At 50.6% G+C, this 21,592-nt stretch overlaps 2 long non-coding RNA genes across 8 annotated transcripts; one reads left to right on the forward strand and one right to left on the reverse strand.

Moving 5' to 3' along the window:
* Positions 1-274: 274 nt before the first annotated feature.
* LOC119055948 (uncharacterized) lies at positions 275-18,719 on the reverse strand. 4 transcript variants are annotated; one of them, XR_008390720.1, is made up of 6 exons: positions 18,525-18,719; positions 17,011-17,147; positions 11,925-12,616; positions 5,693-5,876; positions 2,617-2,761; positions 275-986 (listed from the first exon to the last, which is right to left on the reverse strand). It is a non-coding gene; the product is annotated as an uncharacterized LOC119055948 (long non-coding RNA). The 4 variants fall into 4 exon arrangements; XR_008390721.1 differs by having other exon boundaries at positions 12,367-12,616; positions 18,370-18,719; XR_008390719.1 differs by having other exon boundaries at positions 18,370-18,719.
* Positions 10,573-19,963, forward strand: LOC119055947 (uncharacterized). 4 transcript variants are annotated; one of them, XR_008390717.1, is made up of 6 exons: positions 10,573-10,611; positions 10,754-10,894; positions 11,584-13,458; positions 14,580-16,907; positions 19,376-19,453; positions 19,873-19,963. It is a non-coding gene; the product is annotated as an uncharacterized LOC119055947 (long non-coding RNA). The 4 variants fall into 4 exon arrangements; XR_008390716.1 differs by having other exon boundaries at positions 10,586-10,894; XR_008390718.1 differs by having other exon boundaries at positions 10,586-10,894; positions 14,580-14,722; positions 19,380-19,453.
* Positions 19,964-21,592: the final 1,629 nt, after the last annotated feature.

A 21,592-nucleotide genomic window follows, 5' to 3' on the forward strand; every position in this document is an offset into this window, starting at 1 on the left:
CCAAAAGATCACAGTTCGATTCCTAGTCAGGGCACGTGCCTGGGTTGCAGGCCAGTTCCCAGCAAGGGACACATGAGAGGCAACCACACATCGATATTTCTCTCCCTCTCTCCTTCCCTTCACCTCTAAAGATAAATAAATAAAATCTTTAAAAATGGTTTTAATGCTTAGAAAGTTATATAACAAAAGGTAACACTTAAAAAAAAAACTGTGTACAAAACACTAACAAAGTTTATTTTAGCAGAAGATAAAAGCGAAACTTAAAATCCTCTGGCATCATCGGCCACCTCATTCCACGGCTGTTGGTGTGCATTTGCCCCTGAGCCGCGATAACGGCATCGAACACTCAACCGGAGAAACGCCGAGGCTGCGGGCCCCGCCTGCGCCTGGCGAGGGGTGGGCTCGCGTTTTGAATGAGTGTCGAGGGCTGCACCTTTCACACGAGTGAAGGGCACTTCGCCGAGATTTTTTTTCTGGACTCCTAAAACACAGGAGTAGGTTTCCCTCCTACATTCGTTTCTGAAATGTCTGCCCTAAATAAAACCGGCTCATCTCCGAGGGCAAAGGCAGCCTTCTGGCTCAGCGAGAACATTTTTAACGCTGTGACCACTTTCTTATTTGCAGTGACTGTCTTTTCTTAACCTAACCTGTAGGAACCACCATTTTTAAACAGAATTTGTCCACACTTGTGTCCTGTAGACAGCAGGCAGGATGAAATAAGCACATCTAGATGGTTCTTAACAAAAAGACGACAGAAGTTGAATATCACCCTTCAAAACAGTGAGGAGGACAGGCCACTTGCCTTTGAATACGCTCCACCCGAGGGGCCAGGTGGCTCGGTCGGTTGGAGCATCACCCGCACACCCAAGTCTGCGGGATGGATTCCAGGTCAGGGCACGCGTCTGGGCGGCGGGCGTGGTCCCGGGTCGCGGAGGGTTTGGGAGGCAGCCCGTTGATGCTTCCTCTTTCTTTCCCTTCTCCTCTCTCTAAAAACAATAAAAACAGCCTCTGGTGAGAATTTTTAGAAGTCTGTAAATTCAGCACACTTCCTTGAACCCCACCTGGCTCTGTGGGCCCGTCCCGTGTTGCACAGAGATGTCCACAGAAGCGACCTCATGGGGTGTGTGTCCGCGGTTTGAAACCCGAAGGTGGGGGTGCCTGACAGGGTGGAAGCTTCTCCCTTCAAACTGCTGGTCCAGGCGGAGCCAGGACCGGGGGAAGCCCTCCCCCACCCGTGGGGCAACACGGACCTGGGTGGACGGCAAGTGAGCCTGAATCGAGACTTCTCTTAAGACGGGGCTGCTGAGGCCCTGGCTCCTCCCTGAAGTCCCACGTAAGGAGACTCAGCTGTGATGTGTCATTTTCGAGGAAGCCGATTGTCTCCAGCGGTCGTGGACTCAGCCTCCCTCCCCACCTGGGCCTTCTTGGCAAAGAAGCCGAATACCCTTTTCAAGTTCTATTAGGCTGTGGTTCTTGTTCCCATAATATCTTTCTCTTCTCTTCCATCGACCTGTTTATTTTCGTTTGGTAAGTTCTAGCACTTCATCATTCCTCACATTAATGTTGGCTTGAATAGCTGAGACCTGTATTTCTTGTGAAGCTAAGAAAAGCACTGAGGTCTCTTTGACAATATCACTCATGGGATCAAACATCTGAATGATGTTCTCCCAAGTTTACTTCCTTCTCTCAGTTCATCGACGTGGACATTTGGGACTTGCTACGATTTCCAAAGGCATTTGCAACACTTTTGGATCCAAGTAGCCTTCCAGTTTCCACTATTTCTTCTCCAGCTTTTTTTTTTAGATTCTTTGATTCTCTTTGCTGGCCACTCAATACTTGGCAGAAAACTCGTACAAGGTTGCACTTTGTGGGCATCCTGACCCGGAGTAACTGAAAACCAAGGACTGTCAAACAAGAATCTCCGTGTGTGTTTTTGAAAATAGATTGTCAGAGACATGAATATGCATGTTAAGGTTCCACTGGATAGATTCAAAAGAGTAATAAAAAGAGGCGTGGCTAAAAAGTTCCTATTTATAGTGCCCTAGAAATCACGTCTCCAACTTCTAAAATTTAAGAGCAAGTATTTTAGATGTCAAATTGAAACTGGGAGGGGAACATGGTTTTACAAACCCCGGTAAGGGACATACAAGCAAACAAGTTGGAACCTGTGGCCACGTGTTATCCCACACGGACCTCGTGTGGCTTCTCTTTGACCTGGTGGCGGGCTCTCGGGTTCTGTCTGGTTTTTCACTGTCCCAGACAATGCTGCCAGGACCACCCGCGGTGTCTGCGGCTCAGGAGGAGTTTCTCCAGGGTCCCCATGGAGGAATCTCGGGGTGAAGGGAAGGGGATTTTTAACTTGACTGGCTAGTTTGCTCTGCCCCCCGCCCGGTGGCCCTGAGTACAGTCCCCCGCAGTGTCCCCACTCTCCCGACCCGGCACGACCTTGCGGGCACCGGGCCTGGCCACATCCAGATTTCTGCGCATCTGGGAGCTCTGGGTTGGTATTTGATGGGTGGGGTTTCTATGGTTACCAGGTGCCGAGGTGCCGGGGAGGCAGTGACACAGGGACACACCCCTGCTCAGAGCTCACTGCTGAGCAAGGGGATGACTTACCAGATGCCAGTTTGTGAGGGGGTCGCTGCATTCTCCCATCTTCCAGCCCGGGACCCCTTTCCCCCTGGGTGGGGGCAGAAGTCCTGTGGAAGCCACCTTCCCCCTGTATTCCTGAACTCATCGGGGAGGAAGAGCTGGCTGTTCCCTGTTGGGAAGAGTCCCCAAGACTCATAAGAGGATGCATTTCAAGCTTCTATGAGGAGAGTGGACCGGTGAGGTGGCTCAGGCACCAGGGGCCAAGATGCCAGGGTCTAGGAACGGCAGGAGCAGAGAAGGCCGGGCAAGGGTGTCCTGCATTTCCAGGTATGGGCCTCAGATTGGAGGGGCTCCCTTCCATGTTTTAGTCTGGGGTGGGCTCTGCATTTGGACGGGATGAAAGTTAAGAGCCTCAACTTCCAGTCAAGATGGAGGCATAGGTGGAAACAGTGTGCCTCCTCGCACAACTGAGTTTAAAGACAACAAAGTTTTAGTAACAAAAACGCAACCAAAACACAGAAAATTGAACCGTACAGAAGTCCGACAACAACGAACCCTTCAGCCAGATTGGTAAGAGGGGCGGAGTCAGCGGCTGACAGAGGGGGGTTGCGCAGGAAAAATCGGCCAGACCGACCCGGTCACGCAGATGGCGGTTGTGGGATCCCAGACCTGGGGTTGTGACGGGCAGACCCAGTGAGGGCGCAAGGCCGGCAGGCTGACTGAGGTCACACAGTCACGTGCAGATAAACCAGGCGAAGGAGCTAGCAGTGAGAAGGACCATGCAGGCCACAGCAGCTTGCAGGAAGCAGCAGAGGAGACCGCTATTGCCCCGCTCTGACCCCACCCCCACATAGAGGTCACAAACCAGTGACCTGGGTGGCCCCGCCCTGGTGAACACTTAGGGCTCCACTCCTCGTACATAACAGGCGTGAACAGACCAAAACATTATGGCTCAAGAACAGCTCAAAGCCCCAGAGCCAATAATTCTAAGCGACCAAAAGATAGCCAACCTATCAGATGCACAGTTCAAAACACTGGTGATCAGGATGCTCACAGAACTGGTTGATTTTAGTCACAAATTAGAGGAACATATGAAGGCTAAACTAATTGAAATGAAGGGAAATGCACAGGAAACCAATAGTGATGGAAAGGAAACTGGGACTCAGATCAAAGGAGTGGACCAGAAGGAAGAAAAAATGACCCAACAGAAAAATATGAGGAAACAAGAATTCAAAAAAACGAGGAGAGGCTTAGGAACCTCCAGGACATCTTTAAACGCTCCAACATCCAAATTATAGAGGTATCAGAAGGGGAAAAGGAACAGCTACGAGTGGAAAACTTATTTGAACAAATAATAAAGGAGAACTTCCCCAATCTGGCAAAGGAAATAGATTTCCAGGAAATTCAGGAAGCACAGAGAGTCCCAAAGAAGCTGGACCCAAGAAGGAACACACCAAGGCACATCATAATTACATTAGCCAAGATTAAAATGAAGGAGAGAATCCTAAAAGCAGCAAGAGATAAGGGGACAGTCATCTACAAAGGAGTTCCCATCAGACTGTCAGCTGATTTCTCAAAAGAGACCTTACAGGCAAGAAGGGGCTGAAAATAGGTATTCCAGGTCATGAAATCCAAAGACCTACAACAACCAAGATTGCTCTATCCAGCAAAGCTTTCATTTAGAATGGAAGGGCAGATAAAGTGCTTCTCAGATAAGATAAAATTCAAGGAGTTCATCATCACCAAGCCCTTATTCTATGAAATGTTAAAGGGACTTATCTAAGAAAAAGAAGTTAAAAAAACATGAACAGTGAAAGGACAGCAAACTCCCAGTTATTAACAACCACACCTAAAACAAAAGCAAACTAAGAGGACAGCTAGATCAGGAGTGGAAACATAGAAATGGAGATCACATGGAGGGTTAGCAACAGGGGAGTGGGAGGAGGACAAGGGGGAAGAAGGTACAGAGAATAAGTAGCATAGACGGTAGGTAGAAAATAGACAGGGGGCAGGGCAAGAATAGTATGGGAAATATAGAATCTAAAGAACTTGAGACACATGGTCATAAACTAAAAGGGGGGAGTGGTGGAGGGGAATGAAGAGGGGGAATAGGACAATGTAATGTCATAATTAATAAAATATATATATTTTTTTAAAAGTTAAGAGCCTCAAGAACGAAGGGCATTCGCCTGCCGCTTGCCTGGCAGGACGCAGGCCTAGAGTCAAACCTAATTCAACAGGGAAAAGGAAATGGGTGTTTCTAACCTGTGCGTGCGCGTAAGACTCACGTGGTCACCCAGGGGTCTCAATGTGCTGGACAATGAGCGCCTTGGAGGCCCAGCAGGCAGCTCAGCCCCCAGGTCCAGGGGACTGAAGGGGGTACTTCCTCTGAAGGGTGAGGATGTATTAGCTGGGAAGACTGTGGAGTTAAGAAAGCTGGGCTCCACCCGGGGAGTGATGGGTGGGGAGCTCTCAAAGTGTTGCTTTCCTTCTTTTAAGGATCATGACACACGTAGATTTGCTCCAGAACAATTAACCAGACTGTGGTGTGGATGACGGATTGGAGGACGGGAGCCTGGACTGAGCCAGGGAGACATGGCATGGAAGTAGGTGACAGATGATGGCGGCCCCGGCAATGGCGATGGCAGTGGGGACTGGGTATGTGTGAGAGGGTTGGAAGGGAAACACTGAGCCTCCTGCGGCCCTGGCTGGGGTGGGGGGCGCGTGGGGTGGGGAGGAGTCAGGCTGGTGGGAGGGACGCTGGGAAGGGCAGGTGTGGGAGGGAAGAGGAGGGCTCTGTTCGGGCTTGCTCCCTCCTGTGACTGCGGGGACCCACCCAGCAGCAGGGGGCCCTTTCTGAGGCTCAGGGGCAGGATCGGGCCATGACCGTGCAGCTTCTGGGGGTCACCAGGCCATAAGGGTGATAAATAAGGCCCTGGCTGGGAAGGCTTTGCCCAAGGAGAGTGAGAAGAAAAGGGGACCTGGGGCAGACATAGTTGTTTATGTGAGTTTAAAATACACTCGTTTTGTGTTGAACTGGCTGCCCCCACCTCTTTATTCCCATCCCAAACACAATTTACAGTCATTTCTCCAGCTTTACCTGACATCTCGTATAAAAGTAGCTACCACTGAAGCCAGGTCCTCTTTCCAGTATCAGGAACAACCTGAGTCCTAGAACAACCGCGACGGGAGCTGAACCAACCTTCCAGGCCGCTGTTGTGAATTTCCGGCTACACGTTGCTTTGATAATGAGGCTCTTAGCTCACGGTTAGCTTATGAAGTTCCTAATTAAATGAGAATGGGAAGATATGTTTATTATTTATTTCCAAGCACACAACCTTTGATAACGAAGTGAGGCATCCTGACGGCGTGTGCCGACAGGCACGGTTCCAATCTGGGCTGTCAAGGTCGGCTGGCAAGAAATGGGACCCACTGTTTTTACAGACCTCACATATTCAAAGGGTGTTTTCCTCTCCAAAGCCGAGGATTAGTCAATGATTACGCCCTTTGAAAGGGCATAACTGAAGCTGCTTTGGTGGGGGGGGGGGGGGGCGGGCAGATGCTCCCATGAGTGTCTGCCTCAGGGGTTCATGAATCTCCTGCAAGGGGGAGGGGGCTTGAGTTTTGGAATCAGCCAAGTCATTCAGAGCCAAGTTCGATGAGTAAGAGGGAAGCCTGAGCACGGTCATATCAGATCAACAAACACGTCCTGCCTCCCCGCCCCCCGCACCCCAACCCGCTCCCCTCGGTGTTCACTGCCTCTTAAGAGCACCTCCATCCCCCAGCCCGAAGACTGACTTCATTCTTCATCACTGAAATGCATGCTCTTTCCCCTCCTTTTTCACCCCCACACCTAATTCGCCACCCAGGGAAGGCAGCTTTGTTCTCCAACACACACCCCAGAGCCTCCCACTGCCTCCCTCTCCCTGCATCACCCCAGTGCCGGGGCCATGGCCCCTCCCCAGGAGGTGCCAGTCCCTCGTCCCTCACGCCCCCCAGTCCTGCAGCACCATCTCCTTCCCGCAGGGCAGGTGCCGCCCTCTCCTGCTGAGCGTCCCCCGCAGCTCTCTTTGTCTTGCCGGCACCCCAGGGAAGTCCCCTCTGGACCTTGTGAGCTCTCTGTAGGTTCCTTGAACCCGCCCAGGTTTCTGCCACCGTGGAGTCCCTGTCCTTGCTCTTGTCTCAGCCCCGCAACGCTCTGTGTGTGCCTGGCTCCTACGCATATGCCTTCCCTGCTAATAACAAGCTGCTTCGAACTGGGCGCCTTAAAACAACAGAAATGTGTTCTCTCGCAGCTCCGGAGGCCAGAGGTTCACAATCGAGGTGCCGGCAGGGCCACGATCCCTCTGAAAGCTACAGGAGAGGGTCCTTCCTGCCTCTCCCAGCCCTGGGGTTGCCAGCATTCCTTGGCTTGCAGCTGCATCACTCCGGTCTCTGCCTCCGTCTCCACATGGCCTGCTCCCCTGTGTTCTCTCTCTTCTTCTTCTGAGGATACCAGTCCTACCGGGTTTCGGCCTCGCCCACGTCCAGTAGGGCCTCTTCTTAACTAATTACATCCGCAATCATCTGATTTCCAAATAAGGTCACGTTCACAGGTACTGGCAGGTAAGTAGGACTGCACAGGAGCACAACTCAACCTGTAACCACGGCCGATGGCTCTCGGCCATCACAGGAATCCCTTTCCCTGGGTGGGCGGAGCTCTCCAGGGTGGGCGGAGCTCTCCAGGGTGGGCGGAGCTCTCCAGGGTGGGCTGCCACCATCGGCTCGGGCCTCAGCAGGTGTCCGTGGCGACTCTTCTCTCATCCGAGATGAACACGTGTGTTCAGTTGACTTGCCTTCGTGTCTGTCTCTTGCTTGACTGTAAGCTCCTTGAGCCCCGGATCCCCGTGCCCGGCACTTCTCCAGAGGCCGACAGCAGGGAGCCACCCTGCAGATGTTCAGCACAGTTTCATTACCTGGACTGCATAATGGGTGTCAGGCTAGAGGAGGCAGCAGCGGCCTGAGGATCGGACGACGCAATGGAAACGGGACTATAAGCCACACCCATCTAGTGCTTTCTATCTCTCGATGTCTTCAAAGCTGTTATTTCATGGAATCCACACAGCAGCTCAGCAAGACAGACCAGGCAAGTCTGAGCGCCCCCCCCCTTCTTCAGAGAAGAGCTTGCCCGTCAAGCTCATACTGAACAGAGATGGGGGACCCCTGACTGTGGAGCTGGGAGGAATCCGGCGAGACACAGGGTCTGATCTGTTCCTTGTACAACTGAGAGAACAGGGGCTGGAGGAGTGAAGCGTTTCACTGATGATGTCTCAGCTGCTGACTAGCAGAGCAGGGCTGGATACTGAGTCCTTCCATTTCTTAGGGAACCCCCAAACACGTTTAGGGAACAGCAGGGGGGGCGCAGCAAATATGTGTCCTCCCAAAACGATGCCCCGGCAGGACGAGGCTCCTCCAGAACACACCTGTAATGTGCCAGACTTCTGGGAGGGGGCCCCTGACGCCCCGCCTCTGGGTCTGGTGAGCTTGAGGGATAAACTGTTGAGGGACCCTGAGTGATCTGGCCTTGAGGAATATTTGATCAATGATGAGGGGCCTCACGAATCGGTTCATACCAGGGCATCTGTGATTAATGGGGAGCCTATCCCAGCTGAGCCTACTTTTTAAGAGAGAATGTCTGGAAATTGTGAGCCCCGGGCAGAAACCTCTGCTGCGGGTGCCTCACAGAACACCTGACCCTGTCTGCACTCAAGGGACAGCGCTTGAATGAATGCAGGCAGAACTCAGGCACAGCTGAACTTGAACATGGCGGAGGCTCTGAAGCAAGAGGGACCCTTCCAGAACCGCTCAGTGTGTCCCTCAGACTTCACACATCACCTGTTCCCTCTGCTTGCAGGATTTGTATTACCCTGAAAACTCACTCAGGGGTGGACAAGTGCGAGCTAAAGAATCAGGGACAGTTGTCGTTACAATACCCAAGGTAATAACAGCATACCAGGCTCCATGATATCAGTTTTCAGGGTCAGAGTGGACCCTTCTAATGAAGATGCTGGCTAGTAGACTGCTGTGCCTAAAAGCCCATAAACTGCATCAAGAAGGATTTTGGAAGCAAAGCTGAAAATATATCCTTACTTTTGTATATGATTTAAAATGCCATATGCATTTTTAATGATTATCTGTCAAGAAAATGTCTTGGAGCCCTGGCTGCTGTGGCTCAGTGGATTGAGCAGGGGCTGTGAACCAACGGGTCACTAGTTCAATTCCCAGTCAGGGCACATGCCTGGGTTGTGGGCCAGGTCCCCAGTAGGGAGCATGTGAGAGGCAACCACACACTGATGTTTCTCTCCCTCTTTCTCCCTCCCTTCCCCTCACTCTAAAAATAAATAAACAAAATCTTTAAAAAACAGAGAAAGAAAAAGAAAATGTCTTAGAGAACAGCCATTAAAATACTCATAGAATAAAAAGATGGCGCTGGAGTTAAAATGAAAAGGTTAGGGTTTTTGTTGTTGTTTTCCTTTTTATTTTTTAGCCCGGAAAGAGGATGGTTCAGAGGAAAATAGAAAATAATTTCTGCATTGATTTTCTGTCCATTAGACAAATATTCAGCACATCCCTCTTCGGTCAGCCAGGTGCAGGGGTCGGAACCTAAGACAGGCCAACCTTGCCCTTGTGGGGTCATCGGGTGCTAATATAAATTTATGTACTGAATTCTGGAAAATTATCTCATGAAGCTTGGCAGGGCTACATTTGAAACAAATAGAAAAATCCATGCAAAAAACAGAAAAAGAAAAAAGAAAACCCCTGCGCAGTGCCCAGGACCAGAGAGGCACCCAGAGAGAGAGTAGGTGACTTTAAAAGTGTTGATATTCTTAACGTGATATTAAAATGTCTATAGGAAAAGTAAGCAAAGGACAGCCAGCAATTCAGAAAGGAGAGATACAAATGGCCAACTGAACTATATGCAAATTAAAATAGATGCAAAATTACATGCACATTAAAACAGAACAATGCAGAGTCTCTAGTAAACCTTTAGAGTTAGAAGAGACCAGTGAATGGAGACTGAGGTTAGAAATAGATTCCAATAAACCCGCACGAACTACGCGAAATGAGTGATTAGTGAGAACGGGGATATTGGAGGGAAAGAAAACCAATGCTTGAAAGTCGTTTATGGTCCGAAGGTCCCCATGTCTCAGCTCACTTAGTCCCACCTGGGCTTTCTGTTCCGGACCCCACTCCTCGGGACCCCCGTGGGGAGGCAGAGAAATGCCAAACTGAATGTTGGGCACAGGGCCCAGCTGGGCTTTCTTATGTAACAATTGCCTGAGCGAGTTAGTGTGAGAACTTGCGAAATGAAAGCGAAGAGCGGCCAAAACAAATACGTGGCCAGATTAAAGCCAACTTGGCCGACGCTCCGACATTTGCGTTTCATAAACAGAGAAAAGAGCCATTAAGTAGATGTGTTTTTGCCACAAATCATGTTGGTGATCGTCGTTTGCCCCTATCTCTGTGATGTCATTGTCACTATCAAAAGCTCCACATTCCACAAAGTCCACAGAGAGCACTGGAAATGATGAACCCAAACCAGCCAAGTCAGGGACCGGGGACCACGCGCTCTGGGTTTCTCCAGGGTGCGGTGCTGCGGCTCCCTTTCAGGGCCCTGCTTGGGTCTTTCTAGCAAACACCTTGAACTCTCTCCGGCCTGGAAGCCAGGTATGTCTGGATCAGGTGGGGTGTTTGTTCAGCGCCCTGTGCTGTTATTCCCAGCAGAAAGGGGGTGAGGACAGAACGCTCTGTCAAACAAACAATTGCCCAAGGTCTTGGGCAAGAGAAATTGGGACAGGAAGCCGACAGTGGACTCCTTGCCCGAGGTAACTGCCCGATAAGGTAAACACGCCGCGTACAATGAGTTCCTGTCCTCCCGTGATAAATATTTATATGCTGAGCCCTGTGTTTAAAAGCACTAAACCATTTCTCAGTCTGAACGCTGACCTTTGGATACAAAACACGGGGCTAATTTTGCAGGTGATGTAATTAATTTTTGTGGCTCAGAGCTGTACTAGGAACAAGAGAAATTGTTGTTTTGGGGATTGTTTAAAAAGTGATTCAGCAGGTGTGTGTAGCTTTCGGGTAAACCTGTCGGTTTACACTCTGCCACTTTCCTTAGCCACACGCGGAACGTGAGTCGCTCCAACGATCGGGGAAGATGGTGGCCTGGCAGTTTATCCTGAGCAAACTCAGGCCCTCCTGACGGTAGAAGAAGTGATGGATTCAGCTGTGGGGTTACGCACGGCCTTGCATTAATAAGGTACAGGGGACCTTATTCCTAGGTTATCGGGTTGGCACGGTACAAAATTCCTGTGACCCAGACCCACTGAACTTTCGTGTAAATAAAATGAGCAGGCGGACCGAGCCCTTACAGTGAGCTAAATGAACCCCACCCAAAACAAAAGTAAAAGGCAAACAACAAACAAGGACAGATAATGTGTCACAAAACAGTACCGCCTTCTTCCTAGGTGGTGGACCTGGGTCCTCCCTGTCACCTCCCCCTCTCACCCCCAGGGTTCAATGTATCTAAGACCTATTGTTTCACCCCTGAAATAGCCCAGACCCACATCCTGCCCTCGCAGCTTTTTGCCTGTTCTCTGCCTTCCTCGGCTGGTGCCTCTAGGCACCGGCTCACCCAGGCCAATGCCAGGTGTTGCCGCCAGCGGCGCTCCCAGGCTTCCACTTCTCACGGAATGGTGCCCCCTCCCGTTCCATGACCTTGACCCGGACTGCAGCCTGGACCCCTCCCGCCGTGACCCACCTGCACCTGGTTGTAGATGGTCCTTCCCGAACACTTTGGAGCCTTCCATCCACGTCACTGTGTCCACTGCTCCCCACTACTGCCCCCCAAAGTGTGCACTGAACTGCACACCTAAACACGGTTAAAATAGTCATTTCACTATTTTAAAACATAACTAATACATTTTAAATTCATGAATTAATTTTTAGAGCGAGGGAAAGAGAGGGAGAGAGAAGGAGAGAAACATGGATGTGCAAGAGAAATGCTGATCAGCTGCCTCGCTCTCATCAGTGCCCCAACTCGGGGACCAAACCTGCAACCCAGTCATGCACCCTGACCAGGAATCAAACTTGTGACCTTTCACTTTGAGAGATGACGCCCAGCCAACTGAGCCCCACTGGTCAGGGCAAAAATAACTAATATGTTTTTAAAAGGTAATAGTAGCTCCCACGACATGTTACTACTGTTCAGGAACTTCCATTCAGTGACCAGTCCTCAGAACACGGCAGGACGGGCAGGAGTCCTCCCATCCCCCCGGAGGAACACTCACTCAGGCTCACGGCCAAATCCTGGGGGGCTCCGGAGCCAGGTCCTTACAGAGGGTCCCGGCTGCACTTCCACCGCAGCTGCAGGCTGGGGGCGTTACAAAGAGAACATCCAGTTGGAAAAGCCTGAAGTATTTACCGTCCAGCTCCGAACTGGCTCCAGGCCCCCAGTGGGGACACGGTAGGCAGTCCAGAAATGCCTGGCGGTTGGATGACTGAGGGTCCCTGGCTACCCTACCTGCAAGATCTGGTGATGCATCGAGTCATCAGTGGCCCTTGATGTGTTAATCCCCCAGAGGCGTGAAGCTGATGACCTTGGACAAGACCTTTGACCTTTCTGAGCTTTGGTTTCTATTTCTATGAAATAAAAATTGAACCAGATGCTTCCTGGCCGGGAGAGGAGAGGTGTCTTCCTAACCCTAAAATTCCACAGCTACATCAGCATACCTGCTTGCAAAGGACTTCCCATTTCTGTTTCATCCTGTTCCCACCAGGGAGCTGGTGAAGGAGGGTCTGTTTGTACAGCGTTTAGAGAAAGAGATCTTCCAGCCCGACAAATAAAAGAATCTCACTTTCTCATTTTCAAGTGTTCTGCCTTCGGCACGTCTGTCTTCATTCTATAGCCTTTTATGTTTTGAACTGTAATCTGCAGCCCGGACCTGTTCCAAGAGGCCCCACGGCACTTTTCGAAGTGGGGCTGTTTGGATGAAAAGAGAGAAAAAAGAATACGGTAATAGCTTTAGGCTGTCATCAAAATAACTTGGAAACCCTACTCCAGGTGGAATTCTAAAGAGCGACCATACAAAGATTTCTCCCAGTGTTTCAGTCTAGACTCCTCTGAAATGTCTGAAAGTGTGTGCGTAATCATTAACTTTTATTGGGGACACACCAGGCTCGATCTCGGAAACAAGGCAATTACTCGCTAGCTCTTCATCGGCCCTCCGCCCGCCACCCCCCCCACCCGCTGGCAGCAGGATCTGCGTGGAGCAGCGCAGAGTTTGGACGGAGACTTTCCCGGGCCCTTTCCAGGCATTACACTCAGGGGAAGGCCATAAAACTGGCATCCGGCACCACACGCTCTCACCGCTGGACGCGAGCGCACTTGGCTGTGAAATTGTGTTCTCGGGCTCGGACTAGAACCAAACCACAGAGTCTCAATGTCCTGTTTGCGACCAGTGTTTTCATTGCTTTGATCTTTTTTTGGTGGCGATGCCAGTCACCAGCATCAGAACTGTATTTTCTCTACCCTCTGTCACAGCAGACGGCGTCCGTGCGCTTCAATGACCAGGGCTCACCACGTCTGCGTCCCCTCCGCCGGTCACCCCGGGGACTCTGGGATCCCTTTCCGCTCTCTGGCACCCAAGTCTGTGTAACTGCAGAGGTTGTCTCAGGTGGAGCAGAAGTGAAACACCAGCACCCGCTGTTGCCAATACAGACCGTCCCTGATTTTTCTAGAAAGTTAACCGAGCTTGGATGGCCATGTTGGCTATGATACTGGTTGGTGGTTCACAGAGAGAATGTTCACGGCTTGAACACAAGGTCATTGCATTCTTTTTTCTTTTTTGGGAAAAGGAAACTTTTTATCGTTAACAGCTTTACTGAGATATGTAACTCACATACCATAACATTCAGCCGTTTAAGGTGGACTATTCGATGGCTTTTAGTCTGTTCAGAGTCGTGCAGCCGTGGGCACCATCGATTCTAAAATATTTTCATTGTCCCAGAGAGAAACACACCCCTCTTAGCCTTCCCTCCCTCCTCCCTCCCCCCTCCCCCAGCCCCCGGGGCAACCCTGGTCTACTTTCTGTCCCGAGGGACCTGCCTGTTCGGGACATTCCATGTAAATGCAGTCACACGGGAGGCGGACTTTGTGTCTGGCTCCTCTCACTCAGCGCCAAGTTTTCGAGGGTGGTTCACACCGTAACAGGGATGAGCTTCCTTGCTTCTCCGGCCGAATGACAATCTGTGCTGTGGACAGACCACAGGTGGTTCGTCCATTCACTGACCGGTGGGTCATTGAATTTTGGAACTGGAAGGGACATGGCAGGTCCCCTAATGCCACCGTCAATTTTACAAAGAGAAGAGAGGCCCAGAGAAGGGAAGTGACCTGCCCACGGTGACATAGGGCTGGGAGCGCCCTAACACAAAAGTATAGTGAACAGTCAAAAAAATCTAATAACATCACACCCACCGCCCAGTTAAAGCCACCTTCCCGTATTAAAAATAAAATAGCAAAGATACTTTTGAGGGTCTCTGTGTACACCCCTCCCTGGTCCCTGGTCCTGGCCCCTCTCTCTCCAGAGAAAAATACTTTGCCAAATGTGTTCTTTCCATGTACAGACATGGAATTCTATCACTTATCACTACAAACACCCATATCTATATACAAGCATTATATCTTGTGCATGCATCCAAACTTTATACAAATAACATCAAACTGTATGTATGTATCATTCTGTGATTTGCTCTTTGCAATGTTATGCTTTTGAGATTTAGCCATGGTTGTCTATATCCACTGCTTTATAGTATCTTTTTAAAAAAAATCTTCACCCAAGGACATTTTTTCATTGCTTTTGGGGGGGGGGCAGATAGAGAACTCGAGGAATATTGATCTTAAAGAGAAACATCATTGGTTGCCTTCTTGTATGTGCCCCAACCAGGGAGGAAGATCAAACCCACAACCTGGGCACGTGTCAGGAAATCAGACCTGCGACCTTCCGGTCCTCGTGACAACACTGCAACGGACCGAGCCACACCGACCGGGGCTGTCATCCCTATTTTGAAAACATGCCAGCATTCACAGGTCTTTGTGCCCTCACTGACGTTTAGATCTGCAGTCAACAAACCTTTCCTACAGAGAGTCAGACGGCACGTATTCTAGGCTTTGCAGGTCAAACGTCCTCTGTCACTCAGCGACCGCCGCGGGGCTGCAGCCTCGGACGGTGTGACCACAAACAGGCGTGTCCCAGTAACAGTTCGCGGGGACGGGCAGACAATCTGGTTTCCTTGTTCTCGTTCACTGGTCTTTCGGGTGTCCCCTTGGGGACCCCCGTTCCCAGCCTTCACCGGGCTTCTCTCTCACTTAACAGCTTGTAGCAGCGCTTGGTAAATTCTCAATGTGCTTCACTGGGTGTTCACAGACATTGCTACTCAGCTTTCAGTCTGTTGCTTGCATCACCTCTGGTTTGGTTGTTAGAAGGACTGGAGTTTCTAAGTTTAATCGACTGTGAATTTGTTCACTTATAGTTTGTTCTTTCTGAGTCTTGGTGAAGAAATCCTCTCAATATCATTTTCTCCTGATTTTCCAAATGTTGCCAATTTTGCTTCTTACATTTAACTCACCTGGAATTTATGCATGAGTTTGCTATGAAGTAAAATCAGTTTATTCTTTTCTATAAGCACCATCAGTTGCTCAGCCCTAATTATTGACTAGTCCGTCCTTGTGTTGCCGATCTACCGGAGGGGAGAAAGCACGTCTTTCTCCTTGTACCCTCTGGGTTCTCCACTGGGGCTCTGCAATGGCAGCTCGACAGGCAGAGATGCATTAGAACATGGATGCAAGTTTTACGTGACATGGAGCCTCCCTTAAGACAGGAGGACCCAGAGAAACAGTCACACCTCAGTGTTTCGTCTGAGGCCATAGGAAACACGGAAAGACAAAGGGGTGTGAGCTCAGGGTGGTAAACTGGGAGAGACAGCAGGGCCCAGCATTCTGCCTCCCCGGCCTCCCCGGCCCCCCAGCCTCCGTCGAGGAGGCTGCTCCTTTCCTCCAGGGACCCGGATGCACCTCTCACAGGAAGGTTTTACGACCTGCTTCAGGGGGAGGTCAGAATCCTTCCTGCACTGGCCATTTTTCAAATGGCTTCAGTTTAAAATGTTCACTGAGCCAGGGCGCCGTGTCCTGGGGAAGCACATCCCGAACGCCGTCCCCATGGCACCACCAGTACCACGTAAATATCATCTTACAGCTGCGGGTTTACTGTCGGGCCCTACTCCTGAAGCCTGTCTGTTTCTGGGCCGGCTCCAGACGTACCAGTCCCCGCAAATCCCTAACAAGCCCTGCTGTTTGGAAGGGCCACGGCCCTCCCCCTGCTTTCCAGCTCGCCTTACTTCTTCAGAATGGTCTTAACTACTTTTGGTTGTTTGCTCTTCTGTATACACTGCAGGGTAAGCTTGTCAATTCCTCAAAATTCCTTATGGGACTTCCGATTGGCTCTACACTAAATTTAGGTATTCATTCTGGAGCGCATTAGCATCTTTATGAGATGCTGACCATTTCCATAAAGATGGTATACAGCCTTCCCTCTCTTGTTTCAATACACACACTTTAAATAATTTTTTAAACTGTAGTTTATGTTATAAATTATATGTTTTATAATTTTCTCTATAAATGTCTTACGCATCTTCTGTTACATTTATTCCTTAGTTATATAAATTCTCTTGCTCATGTAAGTGGTAGTTTTAAAATTATAGTACTTCTGGTGTATAGAAATACCCTTGAGTTTTATATATTTATCTGAAATCCAGCAACTATGATAAACTCTTGGTTCCAAAAAGTTTATTAGTTCTAAAATTCCCTTGGGTTTTTATGTGGATGTCCCTAATATCTGTGACCTATGACAGTTCTGTGTTTTTCTTCCACCTGGCACCTTCTACTAATGTTTTCTGTTCTTAATGCCTAAGCGAGGACCTGACTCTGTCACCCGCTTGGACACAAGGGGTGATGGAGGACACCGCTGCTTCCTGCCTGCCATCGAAGGACTGTTTCTCATTTAACCTCTAAGTGTGGTATTTGCTGGGGGTTTTCAGCAGATGCCCCTGCCCTCCCACTGTGAAAAATCCTGTTTCTAGTGAGCTGCAAGTCTTTACCCTGAAATAGTTTTTATTAATTAACGTTTTATTATGGAAGTAAGATACGCTCAGAGAAGCAGCAATGAATCAAGTAGAACGACCTTTCCCAGCCCCAGCCCTTCTCCTCAAAGTCACTGGTAGGTATCTTGTCTTTCCTTCCAAAAACTTTCAGTGCATGTAACAAGCACATATTTTTATGCCCGTTTTTTTCCCCCCACACAGAGATCATACTGTACATACCATTCTATAGTCTGGTCTTTTCTAGTAAAATCTCTTGGATGTCATCCTGTATCGGTCCACATTGGTCCACTCCATTCTTTTCCGTGGCTGCATAGTATTCCACTACATGGATGCCCACGATTGGTCTAATCAATTCCCTATTAAGAAACATTAAGGATGTTTCCTTATTTGTCTATTAATCTGTGTGTTGGCTATCGCACATGATGCCTCAGTGAGCACCCTCCGACTTACATCTTGGTACATTTCTACAGGCACATTTGTAGGACAGATAGGAAAGCGCCCCATTTTACACTCCATTGCCAACTCCTCAAACCCCTTTTCCTGAACGCCCTGCTCTTCGCTGGAGGAGACCCAGGAAGACTGTACTTGCTCCAGCCAAGGCCCTCTGAGACCCATGGGGACCCTCTGCATCTCCCTCTCTCCCTGGCAAGGAGAGAGGCCGGGGGTGGAGAGCAGACAGCCCATCTTCGGGCATGTGTCCTGTGGACCTGCTGGTCCCTCTCAGCCTGGCTTAGTCTCTGCAGACTTTGGACCGAATCATACGCCTTCACCCTGGTCTTGGACTTGGCTCTGACATCTGCTGGCTCTTCCTTAGGCCAAAGAACTCCTAGCTTCCCATCTGTGTCTCCTGCATCTGTGGTATTTATTTTCTTCTTCTTATACTAACTGGCCTCCCCCTACCCCTTCCTGGACCGGCCTGATCGAGGTCCCCTGCCTTTGTCAGGGGTCAGAATACACAGCCCCAAAATACGCCACTTGGTCTAAGAATTGTTTTGGACTGAAGGCAGATGAGAAAAGGCAGACACAGGATGCGCTGTCTGCCCTCCTCTTATCTGCCTGGCAGCGGTGAGCAAACTCTCTGTTGAAGCTGTGCCCACTCCCCCTACTAGGACGGCAACCCGTCACCAGGGATGATGGTGCCGAGGGGAGTCTGCAGGAACAAACTCCCACCTGACCCTACGCAGCCCTTCTCTGCCGCTGGCCCCCCCCCCATATCCGTAACTTCCCACGATTTTCTGCCTCTCGAAGCCCCTTTCCTTTCTCTGGGCATGTCCCCACCATATATTGCTTTTTGTTATAAGGCTATAGAAGCCCCCAATTTAAAAAGGGGTTTCACTTCTTTTCTGTGAAGCTCCCACGCACAAAAATAAAAATAAAACCTCTGTGCCTTTTCTCCTGTTAATCTGCCTCTAGTCAGTCCAATTTAAATTTGCAATTAGACGTCACTTCCTTTTTTAACCTTTTATGGCTTCTCAACCCCTTAGAAAATACCCAGCACCACACGGCATCCTGCTTCCAACCCGCCCTGCACGGTGGGGACCTTCCAGTTGTCCTTTCTCAGCGCCAGCTCTTTCTCACCTGATGGCTTTGAACTTGGGAGGCTCACTTTACCCTCAACCCCTCACCACCCGGTGAGAAGTAGGCGTTATTCTTTATCATCACACCTCAAACCTCCTTTTTCTTCTTTTACCAGGAATTTGTCCTGCCTAACTGATTTGCCTTGAAAAAATTACCTGTCCCCATGTGTCCACCAACCTGCTCCACTTTCCGAGGGGGCGGAGGAGGGGTGTGGCGGAAGCTTGGCCCATCAAACCGCCCGCTCTGGGATCTGACCCTTGGCCCCTGCGGCCTGGCATCAGCGTTTACAACAACAAAACAGCCGGAGCAGATGTGTTTCCAAGACGGTGCCCTGAAGAGAACACGGCCCTCTGGTGGCCTGTCCTTCCCTGCCCACCCACCCTCCTCCCCTTGCTCCTGCCCCGCACCCGCCCTTCACCGGCCCTGCGAGGGCAGCTTTACCTTCTGTTTTATGAGCTTCCTGTGTCCTTCCCGCAGCCTCCCTTTCTTACCAACTTCGCTGGCTGGGGCTCTGCTCTTTGTGTGCAAAGAGCCCCAGCTGACTCTCTCCACCCTCCCTGGCAGTGCCCCACTCACCTGGTGCCCAGCTGAGTGGGCACACACTACCCCTCTAGGTACACAGTCCAGCACAAATAACGCCCCTCTTTGATGAGCTGCTGATCTATGGCAAATCTTTTATCACAAAATCATAAGCATCAATTCTGTAATATAACAATATCACACTCAAGCACACCACAGGGAATTTTAGGAATGCACATTGCTGTCCCTCTTGAGTGAGACATTCACGTCCCCTACCGAGCTCTCAATGGCATTACTTCTGCTGGATGGACCCTGGGCATTTGACGAGTAACGAAGGCTCTTCGTCGGGGTCAAGGGCATCCTGAAAGGACTAGGAGTGAGGAGTCGGGAGCAGGGTGCAAACAGGAGTAATGGCGTCCTCTACCTTTGTTTTGTTTCCGCTGCTTCCTTTGGCATGGACACGCGTCTCCCGGGGGGTGTCCTGGAGACAGGAGCACAGCACCTGTACCACGATCACACAGGACCGCACGGCGCGACCACCCCACCGTCGCAGGTTAGACCGCTGGTGAGTGGGTGCAGGGTTTGTCTCTTTGCAGGAACGGGGAGGGCGTGCTTGATGAGGGAGAGGAACAGTGAGGCATCCACTCAACTTCTGAGTAATTTTCTCAATGCTGGCGACCCTAGGTTTCGCCTCTTGCTGTGACCCCGGTGCTTCCTCTTTTCAACACAGACCTTCTGCTTTCCTCCGGTGAAAATGGGTGGGGGGGTCGCCGACTTGCCCCTTCTGGATGGGAAATAGACACGCACATCCACGGGGCACCAAGCCTCCTTGAGGGCGGGCAGCTCCGTCCTGGCCTTCGCCAACCCCAGCGCCCAGCCCCGCGTGGGAGTAAATACCTGTCGAGTGACTGGATTCGATGACTTCTATTTTTACAAAAAGGCTAACTTTGAAATAAAGTAAATTCTTTTCTTTTGTTGTCACAGACATAAAATCTTGGGGCTGCAACATGCCCTCCGAATGCCCATCAGAAGCTGAATTTTCTCCAGCATCTGGCCGTCTGCACAGCTCTGGGTTGGGCCCACTTTCCTACATCAAGCCAAAGACCACGTTGCAAGTGTAGACAAAACGAATCCCACTCTCAGGCATAGTTAGAAGCATTCTACCCTTTTCTCTGGGACAACCACTGCCACCATGGCTGCACCCTGGTCTCATCTTTGAAATCTCACCCCCACCAACTCTCCTTGTTTCAACTCCCACTCTGGCCCTCTCACCGAAGACCCCTCCGCCTATTTTCCTAAAAAGTGGGGGACCCAGGGCTCCACACTCAGAAGGTCTCAGGGAGCAGCTAGACCCTCCCCCAGCCCCTCCCGGGGTTTGGAGGACTCGGACTCTGTGCCTGCTGGATGGCGGGGCTGGCTCCACTCAGAGAGGGGGGCTGCAGCCCGGACCCTCCCTGCCGCTTCATCCCCAGTCCCTGGCACCTCGCAGGGTCCCTGCCGAGCACAGGTGCTCCAGACCTTGGCTGAATGAATGAATGAATGAATGAGTGAATGATTTCTGGGAACTCTTCATCCTCTTTGAGAAGCCAAAACTGGCCTTGAGCTAGTTGTCTTCTCTCTGGACCCAGGAACCAGCCTGCGCTGGCCTCTCCGAGGGGGTGCACGCTGTTTCCCTCCCTGGGAACTGTCGTCTTGGTGTCCCGGATGGAACTGGAACCCCCAGGCGGACTTGGTCCTCCTTGGCTGCATCTGCTGAGGCGGCTGCTTCGGAGCTGGGCGTGGCACCCACAGGCAGGGACACTGATCACAGCGGCCGCAGCGAGGAGGAGGAGGAGGAGGAGGAGGAGGAGGGCAATGGCAGAGGTGAATGTGGGGATGAAGGCGAGGGGTAGGACTCTCTCTGGCTACCGCTGAGCTAAAGTGCATTTACTTGCCCGGCTTTGCCATGCCCCCACCCCTACGCTGAGGAAGCTGTAAGCCTCTTCCTTGTCACCCTGCCGCAGCTGCTCCCCTGAGGATCAGGAGTAAAGGCTCGGCTCCATCCGCAGGGGATGACCAGTTGGCACAGCCAGGAGAGCAGCCAGGCAGGGCATCGTTCGGGGTTTGGGGAGAAACTCACCCAAGGGAGAAAAGCATCCGCGCGCCTTTCCTTTGCAGCTCGTACATCCCTGCAGTAGCATCTCTCGTCTGTTCACTTCCAGACTCAGGAAATGGGTATTTCTGTGTGGTGCCGGGTGGGGGGGGATACAAATATTTACTTATCACATAATAAAATCGTAGAGGTCAGATTAAATCCTAAGACTGCTCATCTTAATGAATCTAGTTGGATAATACTGTAGAAAGGAAAAAAACTTTCCTCCTTTTTCTCGGGTTCTGCCCTTGGGGTCTATGAATTCGACGAACAAAAGACGGGTAGATGAACAGAAGAACAGGCATACACATTTTATTTTAATTTTAACACATGAAGAAGCCTTTAAAGAAAAAAAAAGATCCAAAGAAACAGTTAAACTTGGGGGAAGGGCTTATATACCAATTTGACAAAGGACCATAAGGTTTTGAGAAGTGACGAGATGAAGGAAATGAGGTTTGGGCTTCTGCAGGCAGCCGGTTGCAGGAAGGCGAATATATTGAAGAAACCAACAGAAGACGGGGCCATTTATACGGTTTGGCTTATGGGGACTCACCGTGGCTCCATCCCCTGCGA

The sequence above is a fragment of the Artibeus jamaicensis genome, unplaced genomic scaffold (assembly GCF_021234435.1).
Source record: "Artibeus jamaicensis isolate MK-2021 breed Jamaican fruit bat unplaced genomic scaffold, CSHL_Jam_final scaffold_847, whole genome shotgun sequence".
NCBI classification, from domain to species: domain Eukaryota; kingdom Metazoa; phylum Chordata; class Mammalia; order Chiroptera; family Phyllostomidae; genus Artibeus; species Artibeus jamaicensis.